At 44.6% G+C, this 25,147-nt stretch overlaps 1 protein-coding gene across 13 annotated transcripts in view; it reads left to right on the forward strand.

Moving 5' to 3' along the window:
- CXXC5 (CXXC finger protein 5) overlaps positions 1 to 25,147 on the forward strand; it is a 446,772-nt gene that overhangs the window by 225,991 nt on the left and 195,634 nt on the right. For 2 of the 13 annotated variants that reach the window (XR_003853340.1, XM_029583293.1), the window contains one exon: positions 13,067 to 13,253. The exons of the other annotated variants lie outside the window; for them this stretch is intronic. The gene's annotated coding sequence lies outside the window, so the exon portion shown is untranslated. The remainder of the gene's footprint in view (positions 1 to 13,066; positions 13,254 to 25,147) is intronic. 13 annotated transcript variants of the gene reach the window in all.

The following is a 25,147-nucleotide window of genomic DNA, read 5'->3' on the forward strand; positions in this document are numbered from 1 at the left end:
TCGTAGTCCAGGCATTAATTCTACCCAAGTTAGATTATTGTAATGCCCTATGGTTGGGTTTGCCCTCATCGACTATCCGTCCGCTGCAATTGTTGCAGAATGCCGCTGCACGGCTAATATCTGACACAAAAAAATTTGATCATGTTTCCCCAGTTCTGATGGGTTTACATTGGTTGCCGGTTCAGTTCCGTATACAATACAAGTGCCTAACTTTAATACATAAAGCAATATATGGCACGAATTCGGAATGGCTGAATGCCTCCTTACGTATCCATGTCCCATCACGAAATTTGAGGTCCCTTGGGCAGGCCTTGTTGACCATTCCATTGCCCAAGCTGGCTCACCTTAGTTCAGTGAGAGAGAGGTCCTTATCTTTAGCAGGGCCAAAAATGTGGAATTCCTTACCCGCTGAGATTCGGACAGAGGAGGACATTAACAGCTTTAGGAAGCAGATAAAAACCTGGCTATTCGAACAGGCTTTTAGCCTGAATAGTTGACCCCGTTTTCCATAGTAGTACAGAGACACTAGGAGAGGAGGGAGAAGAGAGTCTAAGAGGGAAGGAGGGGAGATGGGTGGGTGGAGGGGAGGAGGGTAGATGGATGGGTGGAGGGAAGGGGGGTACCTGGGAAGATGTGGCAGAATTGTTGGGATTTGAAAGGGTTTAGTTTAATATATTTTTAGTCAGCTAGCTTTTGGTTTTAATGTATTTTAGTCATGTACCATGTTTTGTTTTTAGTATATATGTGTTTGAAGGTTGCTACTGCAACTTCAATCAATGTAAACCGCCTTGAAATGAACTTGAAAGCCGGTATATAAGATTGAATAAATAAATAAATAAATGTCACTCTGTGTGCTGGAGATCACCCATTCACTACACAGGCTCTAGTCTATTCTGGAGCTGGAGGCAACTTCATCCTGCAAGATGTAGTGGAACAACTACACATTCCCATTCGTCTGTGTCCTAAGCCGTTAGTTATATCTTCCATTCACGGAGATCCCCTGCCGGGGAGAATAACCCATCATACAGTTCCTATGGATTGCCACATAGCACCAGATCATACTGAAAATATTTCCTTCTATGTTATCCAAAGAGCCATTCATCCTATCGTTCTTGGTATTCCGTGGTTGCAACAGCATAATTCCCAGTTTGACTGGACATCTTTAAAACTTCTTCACTGGGGCCAAACATGCTTCGAGACCTGTATTAAAGGATCAAAGTCTTACGGTAGTTTCCTTTGCACCTCTTGCCTTGAGGGACTACTGTCACAGTATAGTCAGTTTGCAGATGTGTTTTCAAAAAAAGCTGCTGACACTTTACCTCCACACCGAGAATTTGATTGTAGCATCAATCTAATCCCCAGAGTTATTCCACCCTGGGGTAGGGTCTATCCTCTATCGACGTTGGAAACCCGAGCTATGTCTGAATATGTCCAAGACAATTTACCGAAGGGATTCATTAGACACTCGACTTCTCCAGCTGGGGCTGGCTGCTTCTTTGTCGGGAAGAAAGATGGGACCCTGCACCCGTGTATTGACTTCCGTGGACTGAATGCCCTTACTATCAAGGACCGATACCCCTTTCCATTGATAGCTGAACTTTTTGACCGTTTACAGGGGGCCAAGGTGTTCTCAAAATTGTATCTGCGAGGAGCCTATAATCTCATCAGAATTCGAGAGGGGGGACGAGTGGAAGACTGCTTTCAACACCAGAGATGGACATTACAAGTACCTTGTTATGCCTTTTGGCTTGACAAATTCTCCGGCAGTGTTTCAGCATTTCATTAATGAAATATTCCGAGACTTGCTTTATGTTTGCGTGATAGTCTACCTGGATGACATTCTGATTTTTTCTGCTAACCTACAAACACATCGACAACATGTTGTTCTAGTTTTACAACGTCTAAGAGAGAATCATCTTTATGCGAAAATTGAAAAATGTATCTTCGAACAAGAGTCTCTTACATTTCTGGGATATATTATCTCCAAACAGGGTTTTCAAATGGATCCCGCCAAATTAAAATGCATTCAAGAATGGCCTCAACCTAATGGATTACGTGCTCTGCAGCGATTCCTAGGTTTCGCCAACTACTATCGTAGTTTCATCCAGAATTTCTCTAAATTAGCAGCACTCCTTATGGCTCTTACTCGAAAAGGGGCAAACATTAAGGCTTGGCCTGTAGAAGCTGAAGAAGCATTCCAAGCGCTTAAGGACTCGTTCCTTAAAAAGCCTTGCCTTCGGCATCCGGATCCTAGATGCCCGTTTGTAGTCGAGGTGGACGCATCAGCCGAAGGAGTAGGAGCTGTCTTAAGCCACAGGAACGGCCCATCCTTGTTCTTATTTTTCCAGGAAATTTTCGCCGGCAAAACGTAATTACGCTATTGGCGACAAAGAACTCCTTGCTATAAAACTAGCATTTGAAGAACGGCGTCAATGGCTGGAGGGCGCTCAACATCGTATTACAGTCTACACGGATCATTAAAATTTTATGTACCTCCAACAAGCCCAATGCTTGAACCCACGGCAAGCTCAATGGGCGATGTTTTTTACGTGTTTTAATTTTGAATTACGATATCGACCTGCCAAAAAGAATATTAAGGCAGATGCTTTATCTAGGTCCTTTTCTACCGAGGATATTGAGGAACCTATTCAACACATTATAGATCCAGCATGTATCACCCTTTCTGCAACATTTACCGTTCCAGCTGGTAAAACCGTGGTTCCTAAAAGACTGCGTAATAAGTTATTGGCTTGGGGGCACGACACACAGTTTGCCGGGCACCCGGGAAGAGCTCAGACACAAGCACTCCTTCAACAATACTATTGGTGGCCTGAGATGTGCAAGGATATTCGAGCTTACATGGACTCTTGCCCAACTTGTGCGCAACACAAGATTCTGGTTGGAAAAACCTGGCGACTTTTACAGCCATTACCCATACCTAAGAAACCATGGACACACATTTCCACTGATTTTATTGTGGATCTTCTACCTTCAGAAGGTAACACTGTGATATGGGTAGTAGTGGATCATTTTTCGGAAATGGCCCACTTTGTCCCGCTACCCTCCCTCCCGTCTGCTCCTCGCTTAGCTCAACTATTCATGCTCCATATCTTTCGCCTCCATGGCTTCCTCAACACATCGCATCCGATCGAGGACCTCAGTTTACAGCTCGTTACTGGTTTAATCTCTGCAAAAAGTTTAGCATTTCTCTGGACTACACGACTGTGTTTCATCCACAAGCAAACGATCAGGCAGAACGTACCAATCACACCTTGAAACAATTTCTTCGTCTGTACGTCAATTCTCGTCAAGATGATTGGGCGACGCACCTATCATGGACTGAGTTCTCCCATAATTATCATGCTTGTACCTCCACGGGGGCATCCCCGTTCCAAATTGTGTTTTGACGACAATACAGGCCTCCATTGCCATTCCTTTGGCAGTACCTTTACTTGCTGATCAACTCAAGGTGGTACAGTTGCGGCAGCTCTGGATTGAGACTCAACACATGCTCCGCAAAGCGGCCAATGCTGCCAAGAAGTTTGCCGACAAGCATCAGCGAACTGCTCCATGATTCCGTTCGGGGGAGAGAATATGGCTGAGCACCCGGCACATCCGCCTGAGAGTTCCATCCATGAGATTGGCTCCTCGTTATATTGGACCCTTTCTGGTGCTTCGACAATTAGGGCCGGTGACCTATCAACTTCGCCTGGCAACGACATTACGAATTCATAACTCCTTTCACACGTCACTGCTGAAGCCGTTGCTCCTCACTTGGCCTTCTCACAAGGTTCCTGAAGCCTCTCAGCATAGGGCTGAAGAGGAAAAGATTTATCAGGTACATGAAGTACTGGATGTCTGACGACGTGGCAGAACATGGGAATATCTCCTAGCCTGGGAGGGCTTCGGATCGGAGGAGAATTCCTGGGAACCTGCTAAGAACATCCTGGATAAGAACCTCCTCCACAATTTTCATCTGGATCACCCAGGGAAGCCCAAGCCTTCTAGAGGGAGGCCTAAAGGAGGGGGTACTGTTATGACTGCCGGCCGCAACCGGGGCCGGTCAACTACCCGCGGCGTCGGGTTCCTCCAGGGACGCCCGCAGGAGCCAGCAGCTGCTGCCTGAATGTTTCTTCGCGGCGGTGCCGCGTCTAAGATGGCCACCGTCTTGTTGACTCCACCCCTGCCAGGCCTCCTAGAGCCGCGCGCTCAGCTGAAGACTGGATTTAAAGGGGCCACGACAGGAAGTGTCGTGGCTCCCTCTTGAGACTCCTCCTCCAGGTCTAGGTATTTAAGGCAAGGTCTGCTCCTCAGACTTTGCCTTGGTATTGAGGCTTGTGCCTGGTTTCCTGTTGCTGCGTTCCTGGTCTCCTTTGGTTCTTCGTCCCGCTTCTGCTCCTCCTTCCTCGTTGGATTGACTCTTTTGGACATCTGACCTTCGAACTGGCTGTAGTGACTTCTTGGCATTGACTTCGGATTGGCTTTGGACCCTTCTCCTGTGTTGTCCCTGGACTGGCTTCGGACCTCTCTCCCGTCTGCTCCTGGACTGGCTTTGGACCGCTCTCTGAACTTCGACCCCTGGACCGGCTTTGGATTCTTCTTCGACTTCTACTCTCTGACTACCTATGACCAGCTGGAGGCGCCAGCCATCTGGAATCCATGACCTGCAGGAGGCGTCTGCGTCCAGACCTTCCGTAGTCTTCAGGGAGTTCCGTAATTCCCAGCGGCGGGATCCCTACAGGTTCCTCCTGGGGGGATCACGAGCTTCCAGGGTGAAGTCCTCCTTCTACAGTCATCTCACCGAGCCTTGCCCTCCGACGGTAGAGACCTAACGGATCCTCTGTCCGTTTGGGTAGCACCAACTCTACCTCGGAACAAGGGTCCACCTTCTGAAATCGTAACATAGTAACTGTCGCTCCATGTGGATTACCCCCATGCACTAGTTTCTTCATTTCCAACCTCTAGAGATCCACAGTATTTATCCCATGCCTTTTTGAATTTGTTTACTGTTTTTGTCCTCCCCACCTCTTTGGGAAGGGCATTCCAAGTATCCACTACTCTTTCTGTGAAGAAATATATTTCCTGATTTTGATTCTGAGATGTTCCCTCTAGAATTTCATTTCATGACAACTAGTTCTACTCTTTCCTTTCAAATGGAAAAGGTTCAATGTTCATGCATCATCAAAAGCTTTCAGGTATCTGGTCTGTATCATATCTCCCCTGCACCTCCTCTCTTCCAGGGTATACATAGTTAGATCCTTCAGCCTTTCATAAATTTTCTGATACAAACCCCCCACCATTTTGTTCACTATTCTCTGTACTGCCTCTGTCCTGTCTCTATTCTTTTAGAGATATGGTCTCCAGAACTAAATACAGTATTCCAGGTGAAGCCTCACCAAGGACTTGTACAAGGGCATAATTGCCTCCTTTTTCTCACTAGTTATTCCTCTCTATGCAGCTCAGCATTCTTCTGGCTGTAGCTATTGCCTTGTCACGTTGCTTTGCTGCTTTCAGATTGCCAGACACTATTGCCCCAAGGTCTCTCTCCCAGTCCTCGTACATTAGACTTTCACCTTGGATTACCACACCACAGCACTTCTTGGCATAGAATACCAGCTACAAACTATATTAATACCGACAATCCCTTGTCCAATAATAATTACTTTTTAATACAACAAGAGAACAGTGCTGTTCTGCTCACCATTTCACCATTCCTTACACATCATATTAATTGAATAATTTTATTTCCAAATTTCTTCTTTCACAATGTTTTCACTTGTTTAAATACACCATTCATACCTCATTCACAAAACCACATACCACTAAAAATATATGCTAGCATTTTTTATATACATAAAAACCCCACTCTTTTTTTCATACCCACAAATGTGCAAACAACCACCCCAACATTTCAAAATCCCTTTTTTCTTTCACAAAAATTCAAGACTCGGTGCATCAAAATAATTATTTCAACAGTCCTTATTTCAACAGACCAGTGATAGAAGGTATAAAATTGTGATTTTAAAGACCCAGTCCTACACAGGGCAACAAATATTCCAATGGATGGAACAGAGGCAAGACCGGGTGGGATGCACCGGACAATATACGACCGAGAACACGGACGCAGTTTCAACAACAACAGCCGTGGTAAATTTATCTTCTAAAATATTGTCATCAGATCAGTTAAAAGTGTTGGAACAGGGATTATCATTTATTCCAACTAATCATACAGATTTGTTTCAAATTTCAGTTGCAACACAAAGATTTTTACGTACTTTACGATTGAAATTATATTTTGGTTATGAAGAATTATCAAAAGTTGAACAGTCGTTGGTCCGACCGAAATCGAGGTGGTGTCCCCCAGGTCCTTTGGACCCGGTGTTACACACATTTATTTCTCTGGTTGAAAGGGATATAAAACAAATTGTCCCAAAGCATTGTATAGGAGGGAAGAGTGACAATCTTACTAAGGGGGAAAGATACGCGCTTAAAATGTTACAACGGGTGAAAGTATCACTATAAAGCCCGCTGATAAGGGGGGTGCAGTTGTTGTAATGGATATATCAGATTACATGGAGGAGGTGGAGTCCCAGTTAATGAATAAAAATTTCTATTTAGAGCTAGAAAAGGATCCCACTAATGACCTGAAGAAGGGTATAGATAAATTACTTGAGGAGGCTTTGTCTATGAGTTGGATAACTCAGAAAGAATACAGATTTTTGAAGGTTGATGCTCCAGTGGTACCAGCATTTTACACCCTCCCGAAAATTCACAAGCGGTTGAATAAACCCCCAGGCAGACCTATAATGTCATCACGGGGATCTCTATTGGAACCTTTATCAATATTGATTGACCATTATTATTGATATATCAATATTGATTATGTCCATTTGTGATGGCCTTACCGGCCTATATTAGAGACTCGGGGCATGTCATTTCATTGTTAGAGGAAAGTGGAGTGGTGGTTGATAATATTTGGATGGCCACCTTGGATGTAACTTCCCTCTATACTAATATTCCTCAATGTGAAGCCATCGAGATGGTGAGACAATATATGGCCCAGAGAGGTGATAGGGGTAGAATTCCAACTGAGTTCATAGTAGAACTCACCACATATGCTATGACACAAAATTATTTTTGTTTTGGGGACAGAAATTTTAAACAAGTAAAGGGGGTTGCCATGGGGGCTTCCATGGCCCCAGACATTGCGAATTTATATATGGGTGAGTTCGAGAAGCAGGTGATGGTATCAGAGATATATATAGGTCCCATGTTGCCATGATGGTATCAGAGATATATATAGGTCCCATGTTGCAATGCCCAGCCAGGTCATAGTGACCTGGCTGGGCATTGCAGACTACTTGAGGCAGTCCCAGAAAGGTTCCTTCTTCTGTTCCTGTGCAGATAAGACTCTTACATTTCTGTGGTGCTCTCTGGGGGATAAAAGACTCTTACTTTTCTGTGGTGCTCTTCTGAGGGAAAAAAGAAAAAAACCAAAAAAAAACCCTGCTTGTTTTCTTTCACTATTCTTCTAATTAATTGCTTTGTGCTGCACTAAAATCTGGGCTCTCTGAGCAGTAGAACTTCTGTGTTTTATACCTTTCTCTAGGTCTGTTATTATACAATAATTGTAATTGTTGCTTGCAAACTGTTATTTTTAAGATCCAGTATACCTGCTTTTCTATTATTGTATAGCTGTTCTTTAATAATCTGATTAATATTGGCACAGAAGTGCTGAGGGGGTCCTTTAATAGCTAAAGGACTAATAAAGTTCCAGAAAGTGTCCTGCTTGTCCCAGGTTCAACTGTTTGAATAACAAATCTCAACTAAAGTCTCATAAGGAGTACAGGAAAAACAATAACCGTAAAGAGAGTACCTGGAAAGCTATGACTACAAATGCTCATAGTTTGGGAAATAAAATCCCAGATCTGCAGGCCCTAATGACAGAGGCAGAATTGGACATCGTTGCTATCACAGAGACATGGTTCACAGAATCTCATGATTGGGATACGGCAATACCAGGCTATAACTTGTTAAGGAAGGACAGAGTGGATAGTAAAGGGGGAGGTGTGGCTCTTTGTCAGAAATAATATCCAAGCATCTGAGCTGCAAGGTAGTTGGGGCAAGGAAGAAGCACTATGGGTCGACCTAAAATCAGATGATGGAGCATCCATTTATATTGGAGTGGTTTACAGGCCTCCAAACCAAAAGGAAGAGCTGGACAGAGATCTGGTTGAAGACATCCATAAGATAGGTAAGAAAGGGGAAGTGGTGATCATTGGTGACTTTAATATGCCAGATGTAGACTGGAAAATCCCATCTGCAGAATCTAAAAACAGTAGAGCAATACTGGATGCCATGCAAGTATCTTTGTTCAAACAAATGGTATTGGAACCCACGAGAGAAGGAACTATTCTCGACTTAGTGCTCAATAATGGAGAAATCGTCTCTGATGTCAAGGTGGGCGCCCACCTCAGCACCAGTGATCATCAAACGGTATGGTTTAATATCACTAAAAGAATAGGGAAAAGAACCACAAAGACCCGAGTTTTACAGTTCAAAAACACAGACTTTGAGGAAATGAGGGAAGTACCTAGAGGAAGAACTAAATGGTTGGGAAAATGAGAGAGATGTGGATCAACAGTGGACCAATCTAAAAGGAGCAATCGCCAAGGCAACTGCTCTATATGTTAGAAATGTAAAGAAAAGCAAAAGAAAAATGAAACCTATCTGGTTCTCAAAGGAGGTGGCTGACAAAATTAAAGCTAAAAGAACTGCATACAAGAAATACAAAAGATCCCAAAGGGAGGAGCACAAAGAAGAATATCTGATTCAACTGAGGGAGACTAAGAAATTAATCAAGTTGGCAAAAAGTCAAGCAGAAGAGAGGATTGCCAAGGAGATAAAATATGGTGACAAAACATTTTTCAGATACATCAGCGAAAAGAGAAAAGTCCAAAGTGGTATAGTGAAATTGAAAGGTGGAAATGATCAATGTGTGGAGGGAGACGAAGAAATGGCAGAAATATTTAACGAATACTTCAGCTCTGTGTTCACTAAAGAAGACCCTGGAGAAGGACCATCTCTACACAACAAGAAACTGGAGGGAAGCGGAACAGAGGAAAATCCATTTACAGTAGATAATGTATGGGAAGAGCTAAAGAATCTGAAAGTGGACAAAGCCATGGGGCCTGATGGGATTCATCCAAGGATACTGAGGGAGCTCAGAGATGTGCTGGCGGGACCGCTGTGCGACCTGTTCAATAGATCCCTAGAAACAGGAGTGGTGCCGAGTGATTGGAGAAGAGCGGTGGTGGTCCCTCTTCACAAGAGTGGGAACAGAGAGGAGGCTGGTAACTACAGACCAGTTAGCCTCACTTCAGTGGTGGGAAAAGTAATGGAGTCACTGTTGAAAGAGAGAATAGTGAACTATCTAAAGTCCGGAGAATTGATGGACCAGAGGCAGCATGGATTCACCAGAGGAAGATCCTGTCAGACAAATCTGATTGACTTTTTTGACTGGGTAACCAAGGAATTGGATAGAGGAAGAGCGCTCGATATCATATACTTGGATTTCAGCAAAGCTTTTGATACGGTTCCGCACAGGAGACTGGTGAATAAAACGAGAAGCTTGGGAGTGAGTGCCGAGGTGGTGACCTGGATTGCAAATTGGTTGACGGACAGAAGACAATGTGTGATGGTAAATGGAACCTTCTCTGAAGAGAGAGCGGTTTTAAGTGGTGTACCGCAAGGATCGGTGTTGGGACCGGTCCTGTTCAATATCTTTGTGAGCGACATTGCGGACGGGATAGAAGGTAAGGTTTGTCTTTTTGCGGATGACACTAAGATCTGCAACAGAGTGGACACGCCGGAAGGAGTGGCAGAGAATGAGACTGAGGATCTAAGGAAACTGGAAGAGTGGTCGAAGATATGGCAGCTGAGATTCAATGCCAAGAAGTGCAAAGTCATGCATATGGAGAGTGGAAATCCGAATGAACTGTATTCGATGGGGGGGGGAAAGGCTGATGTGCACGGAGCAGGAGAGGGACCTTGGGGTGATGGTGTCTAATGATCTGAAGTCGGCGAAACACTGCGACAAGGCGATAGCTAAAGCCAGAAGAATGCTGGGCTGCATAGAGAGAGGAATATCGAGTAAGAAAAGGGAAGTGATTATTCTCTTGTACAGGTCCTTGGTGAGGCCTCACCTGGAGTACTGTGTTCAGTTCTGGAGACCGTATCTTCAAAAAGACAAAGACAAGATGGAGGCGGTACAGAGAAGGGCGACCAGGAAGGTGGAGGATCTTCATCGGATGACGTACGAGGAGAGATTGAAGAATCTAAATATGTACACCCTGGAGGAAAGGAGGAGCAGAGGTGATATGATACAGACTTTCAGATACTTGAAAGGTGTTAATGATCAAAAGACAACGACAAACCTTTTCCGAAGGAAAAAAATCAGCAGAACCAGGGGTCACGATTTGAAGCTCCAGGGAGGAAGATTCAGAACCAATGTCAGGAAGTATTTCTTCACGGAGAGGGTGGTGGATGCCTGGAATGCCCTTCCGGAGGATGTGGTGAAGACCAGAACTGTGAAGGACTTCAAAGGGGCGTGGGATAAACACTGTGGATCCATAAAGTCAAGAGGCTGCCAATGAAGAGTGGGTGACTCGCCAGAATGATGGCTACTGCCTGGAGTCAATACCCTTATTAAATAAACATACACAGGCTTACTGTGACTCCAACATCGCTCTAAGCTTCAACAGCAAGAGGAAATGTGGAAAAAAGGATTCACACTCACAAAGAGGGGAGTAGCTGGCTTGTTACGGCGGTTACTACCCCAAATCAAATAAGCCTGATACATCACTTTCAATGCATATACAGCAAAGTTCTCTGATTCAACGGCAGGGGAGAAGAAAAACTGATACTTCACACATCCAGCAGAGCTCTCTGCTTCAACGGCAGGGGAGAAGAAAAGAGGGTTCGCACTCACAAAGCGGGGAGTAGCTGGCTTGTTACGGCGGTTACTACCCCAAACCAAATGTGCCTGATACTTCACTTTCGATGCACATCCAGCATGGCTCTCTGCTTCAACGGCATGGGAGAAGACTTATACATCACGCATATCCAGCATAGCTCCCTGCTTCAACGGCAGGGGAGAAGAAAAACAACCAATAAGGGCTAATAACATAGTCTGGGTAAAACAAATAAGCATGGGTGCAGCTTGCTTATTGCGGCGGCTACTACCCCTAACGAATCAAGATAGATATTTCACTTGGATGCAGCTCCATCACTGCTCTCTACATTAAAGGTGGGGGTGGAAGGGAAATAGAACCAAGAGCTAAGAGAAACAGATAAGTATGAGAGAAAATATGTGTGAAGCTTGCTGGGCAGACTAGATGGGCCATTTGGTCTTCTTCTGCCGTCATTTCTGTGTTTCTATGTTTCTATGTTAGAATGTGGAAACGGTTTATTGATGACATATTAATTATCTGGGATGGGTCCCGTGATGATCTTATACAGTTTGTTGAACGGTTGAACACTCAAAATCCACATTTACAATTTACAGCGGACATCAACAATAGGGTTATTCATTTTTTAGACATTGAAATCAGTATTCAGGGAAAAGAATTTGCCTTCTCTATTTTTAGGAAGGAGACGGACAGGAACACAATTCTCCATTTTCAGAGTTGTTATCCTATAAAATTAAGAGAAAATATCCCTACAGGGCAATTTCTTCGTTAAAGGAAATTGTGTTCCTCAAATTCTGAATATCTCTTGAAAGCAAATGAAATTTTTAACAGATTTAGGGAACGGGGATACCCCAAAAAAATATTGAAAAGAGCAATGAAACGGGGGAGATAGGCCAATAGGGAGTTATTGTTAACACCGAGACAAAAAGAAAAATCTGCTGAGTTGGTTTGTGTGTTACCTTTTATGCCTGATTCCTGGAAAGTAAGGAAAAGTATTTTGCGCCATTGGGAAGTTCTATATTTAACACTAAACCTATGTTTGCATTTTCAAGAGCATCTAATCTGAGGGACAATCTGGTCCATGCAGGGATTAAAAGTGAGAGGGGAAGTGGGGTTAAGGATAGTGGACATAGTGCATGTGGTCAGTGTAATGTCTGTCCCCAGGCATATCAAGGAAAGGAGATACAGTTATCAGGGGGTAAGATTTTTAAACTACGGGGCAAGACCTCCTGTGAATCTGAACAGGTAGTATATGTGATATGGTGCCCATGTGGGTTAAAATATATTGGTAAGACCATGAGAAAATTGAAACTGTGGGTTCAGGAACATATGAGCTGTATACGATGTAATTGGGTGGAGGCTCCGTTGGTTGAGCATTGGCTGTCAGCGCAACATAAGATCGAGGAACTAAAATTTGCGGCTATTGAACAAGTTGTTAGAGTGAGAGGGGGTGACATTAACAAAATTCTTTTGTTTAAAGAACAAAGGTATATTTTTCAGTGGAAAACGGTGATCCCCAGTGGTTTAAACAAAGAAGTTGAGTGGAAAGTGCTTCTATAATATAAACAAAAGGTTTAGAAATGAGATACATCCACCAGTAGGCGTCCGTGATGACATGATGATTGGGAGGGAGGGGGGAGGGATATAGAAATGAAGCGGCATAGCTCACTACCGCTGAAAGAGCTGTATCTATGAATGGAGGTTGGTATAGATGAGGGGGATTTTATTTTTAGCATGTATTATGAATATATTGAGTGGGGAAATGATTGTAAGAATCGCCAGGGGTTTAGTCATATAATTGCGGGAGATGATGATGCTGATGACGACATGGGGGGGAGGAGTTTGGGACATTTAAACTTGAGAGGGAATCCGGTTAGATTCCCAGATGCTGGATAAGAGCAGTAGAAAGGTGTGGTCGGATCAGAGCGGGTAAGTGCAGGGTACTGGCATATTTTGGGGTTGTGGACTGGTATGTGTGGTATTGAATTTGAGGGGGTATAAGGTTATGTTTGATATGAATATTGAATGGGAGTAGGTATGAATGTATATAATAGATTAAGGGTGAGAATGTATTCTACATATTGTATATTTCACAGATGATCCGGACGGGCTTCTAATCCTGTAAGAAAAAGTTGTTTAACTATTTTCAGTGGAATCCTGAGGGTAACTGATAAAAACAGTGGATACAAAGTTGTATACATAGCGGTGCGATAAAGGAAGTAGAACATCGGACAAACAGCTTGGACTGAGAATGAAAATGGTGGCTGTTTCTAAACGCTGGATGTAAGGTTTGAGTTCTTGAATGGCAGTCCAGATAAAGTGATTTCAACATAAGTGACTTGATATATAAATCATCGTGGTGGATTTGAATGTGTTAAGTTTATGAAGTGCTCCTGATGCAGGCGGGACGCAGCCGAAACGCCATGGCGTCGGGCTCTTGAAACAATTTTGCATCTTCCACCATTAGGTCTTGAAATAACAATTTTGCATCTTCCACCATTAGGAATTGAGTTGGCATTTTTGAAATAAGGACTGGGTCTTTGAAATCACAATTTTATACCTTCTATCACTGGTCTGTTGAAATAAGGACTGTTGAAATAATTATTTTGATGCACTGAGTCTTGAATTTTTGTGAAAGAAAAAAAGAAAAGGGATTTTGAAATGTTGGGGTGGTTGTTTGCACATTTGTGGGTATGAAAAAAGTGGGGTTTTTATGTATATAAAAAATGCTAGCATATATTTTTAGTGGTATGTGGTTTTTATTTTATTTATTTATTTTTAATTTTTCTATACCGAAGTTCCTGTACAAGTACAAATCACACCGGTTTACAATATAACTAAAAAATTCGCTAAGGAGCGTTACATAGAACAGTGAAGGGAATTGAATATGGAATGTGTTATAACTTGAACATATAGTACATGTAACTTATCAAAGCGTATAATTTAACCAGAACTAACATGTATTATAACTCAACATATCGTAATATATCGTGATACAGGTATCTTAGGGAGAGCGTTTAGGACAAATAACTGAGACAAAATAACCAGTCCCATTATGTCGTAACATAACATGACAAATTAGCGGAACACGTGGGAAGGATGAATTAGAAACATAATATAAGCGAAAAGACTGACTGTGTCGACTGGCTGGGGTGTCAGAGGTGGGAATTAAGAGATTGAAATGACTGGAAATAAGAGTCTGTGATTGCAGGAGTCTAGAGTTTGGTAGGACAGAATTGAGTCAGGGAAGGCTAGGCTGAATAGCCATGTTTTAAGTCTTTTTTTGAAAGAAGATGGGCAGTGCTCTTGCCTGAGGTCCGGAGGTAATGCATTCCATTGATGAGGACCTGCTGTCGAAATGGCCCTCTTTCTAAAGGATGATTTAGCTTGTGTGGCAAACAGGGTGTCTTTGCAGGCGCTTCTAATTGGTCTGGTAGTGTATGTGGTGTGAATTAAATAGTGGTGTCTAGGGAGGTTAGGTTGTGTTTGGTTTTATGAATGATCGTGAGGACTTTGAAGAGTATCCTGTACCTGATGGGAAGCCAGTGGAGGTGTTGCAGAGTGGGGGTGATAGGATCCCTCTTTTTGGTGTTGGTGAGGATCTTGGCTGCTGAGTTTTGAACCATTTGAAGAGGTTTTATGGTGTTGTCCGGGAGCCCGAGCAGGAAGGAGTTACAATGGTCCAGTTTTGACAGGATGATGGCTTGTAACACCAATCTGAAATCTTGGAAATGAAGGAGTGGTTTTAAGTTTCTGAGGACTTGTAATTTGAAGAAACAATCTTTCGCGGTGGTGTTCACGAAGTTCTTTAGGTTAAGTTGGTTGTCTAGGATCACGCCTAGATCTCTGACGAAAGGTGATGATTTAATAGTTGAGTTGATAGAAAGGGAAGAGGGTGGTGGAGTTGGTGGAGTGGTGAGGATTTCCTTTGAGATGATGAGAATCTCGGTTTTGTCGCTGTTTAGAACCAGGTTGAGAGAGGAAAGTAGTTGGTTAATTTCTTGGAGGCAGGTGGTCCAGTGGTTGAAAATTTTTTGAAGAGAGTCTTTAATCGGGATGAGGATTTGGACATCGTCTGCGTAAAGAAAGTGGGAGAGTTTTAGCTTTGTGAGTAGGTGGCAGAGTGGTAGAAGGTAGATGTTGAAGAGTGTCGGAGATGTGTGAATGAAGAAAGAAGAAATTTGGAAATAAAATTATTCAATTAATATGATGATGTGTAAGAAATGGTGAGCAGAACAGCACTGTTCTCTTGTTGTATTAAAAAGTAAATATAATACCAGCTGCCAAATCTTTGCCCACTTTTCAAGTTTACTTAAATCACTTTTCATTCTCTACTTCTTCAGGCATGTATACTCTGCATAGATGTCATCATCTGCAAATAGAAAAACTTTACCTTTCCTAGCGTGTAGCCAGATAGACTCAGGACCAATGGGTATTGTGCTCTCCTGATAGCAGATGGGAGATGGAGTCATATTTCACAGCTGACATCAGCCTATATATACCCGTGCAGCATGCTTAGCTCTTCAGTATTTCTCAGTCTCCATAGCAGATGCGGACACTATCCCAAACAAGAATAGTGTAACATTCACAGCAAGAAAGAAGAGAGAAAATTTACCTTAAGAAGAGAGCCCCGCTTCTTCTACGGTGAAACCTAACGGTTTCAACCCCAGTCAAGACTTTCCTGAGGTGATTTTCGATATCCCTCAGAAGCAAGCCTTGGTCCGACGGCTGATTCCCGGTGTGTTCTTAGCCCCCAGGGTGGCTGAAAGGCAGCCTGTGCAGATTTGAGCGCTGCGGTGAAGGTATTTCCCTCCCCCCCCCCCCCCCCCCCCACACAGCTGGGGACCGCCTGGCACGCGAACAGTAAGCGCTGAGACCAGGTAAGGTAGAAACCTTTACTTCCAAGGCTCAAATAGCTGTATCGTCCTTCCTCCGACGAAGCTTTAAAATCAGTTTGATCAGCCCTCCCGGGGCAGGCCCTGATTCAGTATGGAGTCGTCAGCACCATTTTCTCCCCTTGACTGGCGGTACGTGCGGGGCAGGCTGGAGGCCTGAAGCACCTAACAAACGCTTATCTACGTGGTGAGCGCACAGCGGCACGCACATCTGGTTTGTGCGCACAGCGACACACACAACTAGGCAGCACGCGCGACTGTGCGCATAAATGTGCCATGCGCACAAACTCCGTTGCCTGCACGCACAACTTGTGTGCATTTTGTGTGCATACTGCGTACCCGACGCTCACAACTAAGCGCATCCGCGCGCATAACTCCACGCAAGGGTGACTTTTTAAGCCCTACGTGCGCACAATCAATGGCACTGCCATCCAAGAAATGCAAGGGCCCCTTCCTTTGCCCAGCCTGTCACTTAAAAGCCACGCAGCCTGGATTGGAATCCCTCCTGTGCCAACAGTGCGAACAGAACCAGGGAGAACCAAATCAAGACCCTCTACAGCCAGGAGAGGGATCAGGAACCACTGATGATGTCATCCTGGACCTAAGTATTTCCAACTCTGTACCCCACAGGATAATTCCTCCGGGGCCACCACTTCAACCCCTCCTGGGATCAACATGGACCCAGGAACCTTCCCCTGGGTGGAATTTTTCAAAAGGCGGCAAACCTTTGTCCAAGCACAACCAGCCCCTGCTGCCCACCTGACTCAAACCCTGCCGGAAGCACAAACCCTTCCTGGCACCTCCCGGGCTTCTCGAGACATGCCTCTCCTAACCAAGAGCCCCTCTGGGAATCCAGATACTTCAGAGGACGAAAAAGACTCCCTGCAAGAAGGTGACCAGACCATGCTCCGATTTTTCCACAAGGACGAATTACCAACCCTAGTGTCCCAGACTATGTGAAACCAAAGAAGAATCCCATGTTGGTGTACCTCCGAAAGGCCTCATGCTATTTTCCTATGTTGGAGCCCATTAAGGAACTGATTGACCTGGAATGGAATGCACCAGAAGCCACTTTCAAAGGGTGGGGTGGGCACTTTTGGAGCCCTATACCCGCTGGAACTCACAGCTAAGGAACTTCTACGTTTCCTCAAAGTGGATGCTATGATCTGTGCAGTCTCAAAACGCACCACGATCCCAGTGGAGGGAGGAGCAGCACTAAAGGACGCCCAGGATAGAAGGCTGGAAGCCATCCTTAAGCAGTTCTTTGTATCAGCAATGACGCTATTAATTGCTTCCTGCTGCGCTTTAGTGGCATATTCCTGTTTGATCCTCGCCAGAGACGCAACTACGCCCGGAGAAGCGATGAAGCTAGTGGTTTCCTTCCTCACCGATGCTACCACAGACCTCGTGCGCACCTCATCTAGGGTTGTCGCCGCTGCAGTGGCTGCAAGAAGACAATTATGGCTCCGGAATTCGTGGGCGGACGCGACTTCCAAAGCGAACCTCACAAAAATGCCTTTTAAAGGATCCCTCCTGTTCAGGAACGAACTGGAGAAATTAGCCAACAAATGGGGTGAATCTCCAGTACCCCGATTACCTGACGACAGGATAAAAGAACATATCAGTGCTCCTTCCCCAGAAGATCCAAGGGTAGAGGATTGCAGCACTTTAAACCTTACAAGAATATACAGTCCCAAGCACCTCATCCTTCAGGAAGATCCCAGTCTTTTCGGAACAGGCACATTAAGAGGAGCAAGCTCAGGGGCAGGCCCCAGCCGTACCCCACAATGAGAAGAGACAGACTCATCCACAGGAAGAAGACATAGGGAGCAGACTTACCCTCTTCTACTAAAGATAGGTCGAGATAACTTCAGACAAGTGGGTCCTAACTATCATTCGAGAAGGGTACTCGCAGGAATTCCAAAGCATCCCCCCAGACAAATTTATGAGATTGCCATGTCACTCCCACTCCAAGAGGCTGGCAGTGGAAACCACGTTAGCAAGACTACTCAGCCTGAAGGCAATAGCCCCGGTGCCCACGCTTCAACAAAATACTGGCCACTATTCCATCTATTTTATCGTTCCCAAGAAAGAAGGAACATTCCGGCCCATCCTGGACCTCCAGACCGTCAACTGTTACCTGAAGGTACCACACGTTTGCATGGAAACCCTATGCTCCGTTATAATGGCGGTACAACTGGGAGAATTTTTAACCTATCTGAAGCCTACCTTCACATCCCGGTCCATCAACAATACCAGTGCTTCCTGCGATTTGCGATACTGGGCCATCATTATCAATTCAGGGCGCTATCCTTCGGACTAGCCACTGCCCCCAGAATCTTCACCAAAATTATGGTGGTAGTGGCGGCAGCACTGAGGAAAGAAGGAGTCTTGGTACATCCTTATTTGGACGATTGGCTGATCAGGGCAAATTCTCCAGAGGAGAGTCGCCACCCGACCACCAGAGTCAAGAATCTATTACAAGAATTCTGGTGGGTCGTGGTCACAGCCAAGAGCTGTCTACAACCCTCCCAGTCACTAGAATACCTGGGAGTCCGGTTCAATATCAAACAGAACAAAGTCTGCCTTCCCCCTCCACGGAGAAGGAAGCTGATGGGTCAATTACAAAAACTGTTGACCTCAGTCCGCCCCAAGGTATGGGACTACCTTCAAATCCTCGGCCTCATGACATCAATTCTGGAAGTCGTTCCATGGGCAGGGGCCCATATGCGGCTGCTACAACGTTCCCTACTGTCACGATGGAACCCAGTGTCCTAGAACTACTCTATTCGCCTCCAGCTACCGACAAAGATTCAGGAACAGCTTCAGTGGTGGCAGAGGCAAAGTGGATCTTGCTCACCACAGACGCAAGCCTGTGAGGGTGGGGAGCCCACTGTCAGGAACTTGATGGCCCAGGGACACTGGAACAAGGAAGAGGCGGGATGGAACATAAACGCCTGGAAGCTCGAGCGGTCAGACTAGCCTGTCTACGATTCAGCCACAGACTCAAAGCGAGATCGTCAGTCATGTCTTCCTTTTTTTTACTTTCCTAACAGCCGTTGCCTACATCAACCGCCAGGGAGGAACCAAGAGCCAGCAGGTGTCTCTCGAAATAGACCTCCTCATGGAGAGGGCGGAAATAAACCTACAAGGGATTTCGGCCTCCCACATAGCTGGAAAAGACAATATCTCATAGAAATATAGAAACATAGAAATGACAGCAGAAGAAGACCAAACGGCCCATCCAGTCTGCCCAGCAAGCTTTTTTTTCCCCCTCATACTTATCTGTTACTCTTGGCCCTTATTAGTAACTTTTTGGTTCTAGTTACCTTCCACCCAGCCATTGATATAGAGAGCAGTGCTGGAGCTGCATCTAAGTGAAGTATCTAGCTTAATTGGTTAGGGGTAGTAACTGCTGCAATAAGCAAGCCTCTCCCATGCTTATTTGTTTACCCAGCCTGTGCCATTCAGTCCTTGCTGGTTGATGTCTGAATATAAATCTTCTTTTTTCTTTATTCCCCCCTGCCGTTGAAGCAGTGAGTTGCGCTGGATATGTATTCCAAGTGAAGTATCATGCTTAATTGATCCGGGGATCAACCGCCATAAAAAGCAAGCTACACTCATAATTATTTGTTTACCCAGACTATGTAATTCAGACCTTGTTGGTTGTTGCCTGAATATAAATCCTCTTTTCCTCTTCCCCCCCTGCCGTTGAAGCAGAGAGCTATGCTGGATTTGCATTGAAAGTAAAGTATCAGACTTATTTGGTATGGGGTAGTAACTGCCGCAACAAGCAAGTTACTCCCCCACTTTTTTGTGAATGCAAATTCTTTTTTCCACATTTCCTCTTGCCATTAAAGCATAGAGCAATGTTGGAGTCTCATTAACAGTGAGTATGTTTATTGAATTAGGGTATTTATCTCCAGGTAGTAGCTGTCATTCCCGCAAGCCACCCCCATGCCTCTTCTCTTGATTCACATCCTCTAGACTTTATAGATCCCCTTTGAAATCCTTCACAGTTTTGGTCTTCACCACTTCCTTCGGAAGGGCATTCCAGGCATCCACCACACTCTCCATGAAGAAATACTTCCTGACATTGGCTCTGAGTCTTCCTCCCTGGAGTTTTAAATTGTGACACCTAGTTCTGCTGATTTTTTTGCATCGGAAAAGGTTTGTCATGTCTTTGGATCATTAAAACCTTTCAAGTATCTGAAAGTTTGAATCATATCACCTCTGTTCCTCCTTTCCACCAGGGTGTACATATTTAGATTATTCAATCTCTCCTCATAAGTCATTCGATGAAGACCCTCCACCTTTTTGGTCACCCTTCCCTGGACCGCCTCCATCCTGTCTGTCCATTCGGAGATACGGTCTCCAGAACTGAGCACAGTACTCCAGGTGAGGCCTCACCAAGGACCTGGACAAAGGGGATAATCACTTCCCTTTTCTTACTCGATATTCCTCACTCTACGCAGCCCAGCATTCTTCTGGCTTTAGCTATCACCATGTCACATTGTTTTGCTGACTTCAGATCGTTAGACACCATCACCCCAAGGTCTCTCTCCTGCTCCATGCACATCAGCCCTTCACCCCCCATCGAATACAGTTCTTTTGGATTTCCACATCCCATATGCATGACTCTGCACGTCTTGGCATTGAATCTCAGCTGCCATATCTTCAACCACTCTTCCAGCTTCCTTAAATCCCGTCTCATTCTCTCCACTCCTTCCGGCATGTCCACTCTGTTGCAGATCTTAGTGTCATCCGCAAAAAGACAAACCTTACCTTCTATCCCGTCCGCAATGTCGCTCACAAAGATATTGAACAGGACCGGTCCCAACACCGATCCTTGCGGCACTCCGCTTAACACCTCTCTCTCTTCAGAGTAAGTTCTATTTACCATCACACAATGTCTTCTGTCCGTCAACCAGTTTGCAATCCAGGTCACCACCTCGGCACTCACTCCTAAGCTTCTCATTTTATTCACCAGCCTCCTGTGCGGGACCGTATCAAAAGCTTTGCTAAAATCCAAGTAGATGACATCGAGCGCTCTTCCTTGATCCAATTCCGTAGTCACCCAATCAAAAAAGTCGATCAGATTTGTCTGACAGGACCGTCCCTTGGTGAAATCATGCTGCCTCTGGTCCATCAATTCTGCTGCTTGTAGATAGTTCACAATTCTTTCCTTCAGCAGCGACTCCAATACCTTTCCCACCACCGAGGTGAGGCTAACCGGCCTGTAGTTTCCAGCCTCCTGTCTGCTCCCGCTCTTGTGAAGCGGGACCACCGTCGCTCTTCTCCAATCACTCGGCACCACTTCCGTTTCCAGGGAGCTATTGAACAGGTCACACAGCGGAGCTGCCAGCACATCTCTGAGCTCGCTACTGGCTGGCCCCGTAATATGGAACACCATGCCTCTCGAATTAAGGCTCCAGAGAAATCTGAAAATCTTCAAATTTAACCTGAAAACCTGGCTCTATAAACAAGCCTTCGATAAAGACAAAGTGAAGGAGAAAAACAATTGATTAAGTTGGACGCACCGAACAAACTCATAATAATGTTAATCTTATACCGTTGAGAAACTGTCATACCAAATTGATTAGCTCACTTAAACTTTTAGCTTATTGCACTATATTGTTACCGAACTATGTCTGCACATACTCAAGTTGTAATCTATACCACTCATAATTGTTATCGTGCCTATATGTAAACCGTTGTGATGGTTCACCAACTTAACGACGGTATAGAAGTGTTTTTAAATAAAATAAATAAATAAAATAAATATCCTGGGATGAACCTCATCAGGCCCCATGGCTTTGTCCAACTTCAGTTTTTCTAGCTCTTCCCATACATTCTCTTCTGTAAACTGAGTTTCATCCATTCCGCTTCTCTCCAGTTTCATGTTAACTAGTGTCTGTCCTTTTCCGGGGTCTTCTTTAGTGAATACAGAACTGGAGTATTTGTTTAATATTTCTGTCCATTTCTTCCTCTGTCTCCACCCATTGCTCCTTTTCAATTTCAGTATACCACTTTGGACCTTTCTCCTTTCACTGATGTATCTGAAAAATGTTTTCTCACCTTGCTTTACCTCTTTGGCAATCCTTTCTTCCACTTGAATTTTCGCTGTCTTGATTGCTTTCTTCTTCTCCCTCAGTTCCACCAGATATTCTTCCTTGTGCTCCTCTCTTTGGGATTCTTTATATTTCTTGAACGCTGTTCTTTTAGCTTTTATTTTGTCAGCCACCTCCTTTGAGAACCAGATAGGTTTCATTTTTCTCTTGCTTTTTTTTACTTTCCTAACATATAGATTAGTTGCCTTTGGTAATTGCTCCTTTTAGTTTGGTCCACTGTTGTTCCACATCTCTCTCTTTCTCCCAGCCTTCTAGTTCTTCCTCCAGGTACTTCCCCATTTTATCAAAGTCCTTGCTTTTGAACTGCAAAACTCGGGTCTTCATGCTACTTCTCCGTATCCTTTTTGTGATATGAAACCATACTGTATGATGATCACTGGTGCTGAGGTCGGCACCCACCTGGACATTAGAGACATTATCTCCATTAGTGAGAACTAAGTCGAGTATAGCTCCCTCCCTCGTGGGTTCCATTACCATTTGTTTGAACAGAGCCCCTTGCAGGGCATCCACTATCTCTCTACTATTGTTAGATTCTGCAGAAGGGATTCTCCAGTCTACATCCGGCAGATTAAAGTCTCCAACAATCACCACTTCTCCCTTCTTTCCCATCTTTTGGATGTCTTCAACCAGATCTTTGTCAAGCTCTTCCATTTGATTTGGAGGCCTGTAAACTACTCCAATAAAAAACGGAAGCCTCATTATCTTTTTTTAAGATGGCCCATAGTGCTTCTTCTTTGCCCCATTTTCCTTGCAGCTCAGATGCTTGGATATTGTTTCTGACAGAAAGAGCCACTCCTTCCCCTTTCCTTAAGTTATAGTCCGGTATTGCCATATCCCAATCATGAGATTCCATGAACCACGTCTCCGTGACAGCAACAACGTCCAGGTCCGCCTCCACCATTAGGGCTTGCAGGTCTGGGATTTTATTGCCCAAACTACGAGCATTTGTGCTCATAGCTTTCCAGCTTTTCTCGTTCAGGTTACTGCTTTTCTTGGACTCCTTTTGTGACTTATTTAGTTGAGTTTTGTTATCCACTTCACCCTTTTCCTTTGTATTTGTATTTGGGGGGTGACATTCTAATTCCTTTTTGCCACCCCCGGCTTTTAGTTTAAATGCCTTATGATATAGGATTTGAATTTATCTCTTAGGATGCTTTTTCCTGTCACAGAGAGATGTAAGCCATCTTTGACATATAGCTTTTTGTTCCATACACGGCCCCAGCCCCCAATAAATCCAAAACTTTGTTCCTTATACCAGGATTTGAGCCATACATTGAAGTTATCAATATGGCTTAGTCTCTCCTTCCCCTTTCCCTGAACAGGTAACACTTCTGAAAAGGTGATGGTTGTCGTCATGTGACTAATCTGCTTCGCTAGAGACTGGAAATCTCTCTGTACCGCTTGGATGCTGTTACTAGCAAGGTTGTTGGTTCCCATATGGATGATATCAGCTTTAGAGTCTCTGCTTTTTTCTTGAATCGTTCTGACTATCTGAAAGGCATTTCTGCCGGCCGATGAATCTGGGAGGCATTTAACTGTAGTGTTTCCCTCTAGAAGAGTTCCCAAATTGACTCTGATGATAGTCACCCAGCACAATGAGCTTTCTTCTTTGGTTATTGATTGTATTTTGGAATTTCTGTATGCATTGGGTTCCTTCTTTCTTTTCAGATACCACGTCAATCTCTTTCACCAGAGCTTTATACTTATGTGATATAGATAAGGCGTTTTGTATTTGTGTCACTTGAGAGAGTGTGTGTTTCTGCATCACTAGTCGTACTCTACCAGAGCCCACCGTAATCATGTTGTTTTTTGGGTTCCTTGTCGCCCTGTGTAAGGGGTGGAGGGGGGGGGTGGTGGAGACATGGGCTGCACAATTGTGTGGAATGGGTGTCTGTGGGTCACAGGTCTTATCCTACCTGAGACCATTGTAAACCTCTTTTTCCTTGAGTTTTGTGTTTTGTTTTTTTTTTGTGATAATGAGGAATTAATTTTGAAATACTGTGAATTGGGTGAAACTTTCTTTATTGCAGCTAATTCTGCTTTAGCTTTAGCCAGCTCCTTTTTGAGGAAAGAGAGTTCCAAACAAATGGGGCAAGCCCTACGTTTCCATATGATTTCCCTCAAAATAAAGCCTCCACAATAGTTACACTGGATAGACCTAATTTTTATAGATTTATTTGATGGATAACACCTGAGGAATGACTAAATTTTCAATTTATCTAATTACCAATTATCTATTCAGGCAGCCTATATCAGAAAGACAACCCCAGGGGTGGGTGGGTAGAGGGACAGGGTGGGAGGGAGTTAAACAGTTAACACTGGGCCAGGGCTTTTCACTGGACACTGTATCTGCTATTGATTTTATTTAGACCCTCCCCCAGATAGGCTAGCTAACTACCTCAGCAGAGAAAGCCTAGACCCGGGGGAATGGTCGCTGGCGGACACAGCCTTCCAGCTGATAGTAAATCGATGGGGTCTCCCAGCCATGGACCTACTAGCAACTTGTCTCAATGCCCGGGTCCCCAGATTCTTTAGCCGCAGACGAGAACCACAATCTCAGGGAATCGATGTTCTCGTCCAGAACTGGCCAGTGGAAGACCTCCTGTACGCATTCCCACCCTGGCCACTCCTGGGCAGGATCATCCACAAGAGAGAACACCACAGGGGACTAGTCCTACTAGTCGCCCCGGATTGGCCAAGAAGACCATGGTACGTGGACATGCGGAGACTATTGGTGGGGAATACTCTGCGTCTACTGCCATACAGGGACCTTCTTCAGCAGGGACTGATCTTCCATGAAGACCTGGCTCGATTCTCTCCTACGGTGTGGCCCTTAAGAGGACCAGCCTAAAGAAACACGGCTACTCAAAAGCCATGATTGACACCCTGCTTCGGGCACGCAAGTTCTCCACATCTGTCTTACATACGGATCTTGAGAGTATTCGAAGCTTGGTGTGAAGACCGCGGTCTCCTTCCGAGGATAGCCAAGACTTCCATGATCCTAGAATTCCTACAGTACTGCATGCAGAAGGGGTTGCCCCTCAACTCCCTCAAGGTCCAAGTCACAGCACTGGCCTGTTCCAGGTCCGAAGTGGACAGTATCAGACTATCAACTCATCCTGATGTGTCTCGCTTCCTGAAAGGAGTCAAA

This window comes from Rhinatrema bivittatum, chromosome 18 (assembly GCF_901001135.1).
Source record: "Rhinatrema bivittatum chromosome 18, aRhiBiv1.1, whole genome shotgun sequence".
Classification (NCBI taxonomy): Eukaryota; Metazoa; Chordata; class Amphibia; order Gymnophiona; family Rhinatrematidae; genus Rhinatrema; species Rhinatrema bivittatum.